The following is a 2,500-nucleotide window of genomic DNA, read 5'->3' as shown; positions in this document are numbered from 1 at the left end:
ATTTTGATAACAAAGAATGCAGAATATCTAAGCACGAACACGATCTGGGGAAGGAACCGATACAGCAGATATCTTTATCTATAATAGGATTACATTCCTATAAAAGTGAAAAAAACATCTCAGCATGTACATATTTCATGAAATATCCGGTTTCTGTAATCTAAGGTTAGAACTGAATACTATATATATATATATATATATATATATATATATATATATATATATATATATATATATATATATATATATATATATATATATATATTTACACACATGAAAAGATCACAGAAAAGGAATATATTCTGTATTATATAAAAAAAAAGTTTTACTACGTTTCTTGATGTTATTTGTCAGCAATATAATAGCATTCGCTATATAAAAACTGAGTGAATAAATTCATAAAAAACTCATTTAAATATGTAGTAATAATATAATAACTTTTGTATACAATATACATAGATTAAATGAATTTCTATAAAAGTTAGGTGTATTGATATATTCATAAAATAATGATTAATTGATTGAAATATGTATGTTTGCAGAAAAAAATTGTCTCTCATTCACTGCATGCTAAGCGAACCAATGAATAAAGAAAAAGCTTTATAAAAACAAGGGTTACCTTAGGTGCCAGTACGGTATATTTTTCGCTTGTCTTTAGCTGAACCCCTTCCCTCGTGGTCCATTCGAAAGTGGGTCGGGGAGCTGCCCTAACTCGACATTCAAGTCGCCCCGTCGATCCCACAGCAGCCCAAAAAGTACCACTTCCCCTGACATCTTTCTTTTCGGTAGGCGCTTCTGCAGAAAATAAAAGGGCGTCTTGTTTATAACAATATTGGTATCTAAAAATACAGACTAACATGTATAAAAATAACAGACTCATTATTATTATTATTATTATTATTATTATTATTATTATTATTATTATAATAATAATAATAATAATAATAATAATAATAATAATAATAATAATAATAATAATAATGATAAATCTGGAAAACAATATTGATAATGATAATGACATTAATACCATAGATGATAACAAAACAAGACAATGTACGATAAGAAATTTTGACATGTAAATAATGAATGTAATGTTGTGAAATAATATATATGCAAAATTGATTTTCTTAGCTCAATAATGCACGGATACTAAACCTATTATATTTCACCATGAAAGATACAATTCTGTCCTCTCTATAAAAAAGGACAGATACTTTCGGTTTTAAGGACTTTTTTTTGTCGATATTTATTTCAGCGTATCTAAAATGGTTAAGATAAGATACGGCCATCTTATTCATGAATTATTCAAAGTAATTTATCATATTTCACATTATTGTGAACTACTATTTAACAATTACTTTTGAGATATCAATAAAATTTCATAAAGCTGTCAATGTTGTAAAAATAATCTAAATCAAATACTTAATTTACTAAAAGTAATTTTGAAGTAGCTTATTAGAATCATCCCTTGTGGCAATCTCTTGGACAGGGATTCGGGAAGAGCTCAAGCATTATATTCTTATGAGGTAGGGCTGGTGGGGGGGGGGGGGTGTCCTATAGTTCTCCTGCTGAGTCATAAGCAACCATTGCTTGATGAAGAGAGGCCTTGGGCGCTGATTATATGTGGACGTTCTCCTGTTCATTACTTTCGTTCATGAGGGACCTTTAAACCTTTACTGGACACTTTCTTCTAAGAAAAGGTCAAGATTGCAATTGGTATTTCCATTATGTTATGTTACATTTTCAGAACATTTAATTATACCGTTGTATAGCCGGTTACAAGGAGACTTGTTTGCCACCATTTCTGCTATTAAAGACCCTTTCCTATTCCATGGAATGTCATACAGAACTAGCAGTAAGACAACAAAATCAACACCATAGAATAAACAGTGTACGTAATTGCCATAGTCAGATACTGCTTGGAGTATTTAACAAGGCCTCATTTTTGATTATTAGTTAATAGCTATTCCAGTACGATATGTACTATCAACGCTTAAATAATTAAGAAGAAAATTTTCCCTGAAAAGAAATTATTCCTTCCATTCCAAAAGAAAGAAAGAAAGAAAGAAAAAAAAACACACACACAAACAAAACATTTTATACATGTGATAGACTAATGTTGTTTGGGGCAGGTACATCAAAGCACCTCCGTCTTGTTCATCAATGATTCATTAAGATTCATCAGGCATAACAGAAATTAGTAATTTACAACATCAAACAAATGTGTTTTTCATTTGGATTATGGAGGTTTATTAGTAATAATGCTCTGATACGAGTCCAATAACTCTTTTGATATCCGTACCGTTATGCCTATTACAGTTAACATTAAAACCATGATGAAATATATAATATTATCTATTAGGAAGAGAGGGGTATAGAAAAAATAATACAAATAACTTACGTGTAACTATCAATTTCGTCGTAACAGGAGGCGGATTGCCAACAACACTGGAAGCCTGGCAATGATACTTGGCTGTATCGGTTTTCCGGACGGGATGAA

General features: G+C 30.3%; 1 protein-coding gene across 1 annotated transcript in view; it reads right to left on the bottom strand.

The window, feature by feature from the left end:
- Positions 1 to 2,500, bottom strand: part of LOC137653399 (uncharacterized) — a 382,980-nt gene that overhangs the window by 55,679 nt on the left and 324,801 nt on the right. The window contains exons 3-4 of the mRNA XM_068386750.1: positions 2,402 to 2,500; positions 620 to 795 (exon numbers count right to left, since the gene is read on the bottom strand). The exon at positions 2,402 to 2,500 is cut by the window's right edge and continues 47 nt beyond it. The gene's annotated coding sequence lies outside the window, so the exon portion shown is untranslated. The remainder of the gene's footprint in view (positions 1 to 619; positions 796 to 2,401) is intronic.

Source organism: Palaemon carinicauda, chromosome 1, assembly GCF_036898095.1.
Source record: "Palaemon carinicauda isolate YSFRI2023 chromosome 1, ASM3689809v2, whole genome shotgun sequence".
NCBI classification, from domain to species: domain Eukaryota; kingdom Metazoa; phylum Arthropoda; class Malacostraca; order Decapoda; family Palaemonidae; genus Palaemon; species Palaemon carinicauda.
Note: the sequence above shows the minus strand (reverse complement) of the source record. Positions and strands in the feature narration are given on the sequence as shown.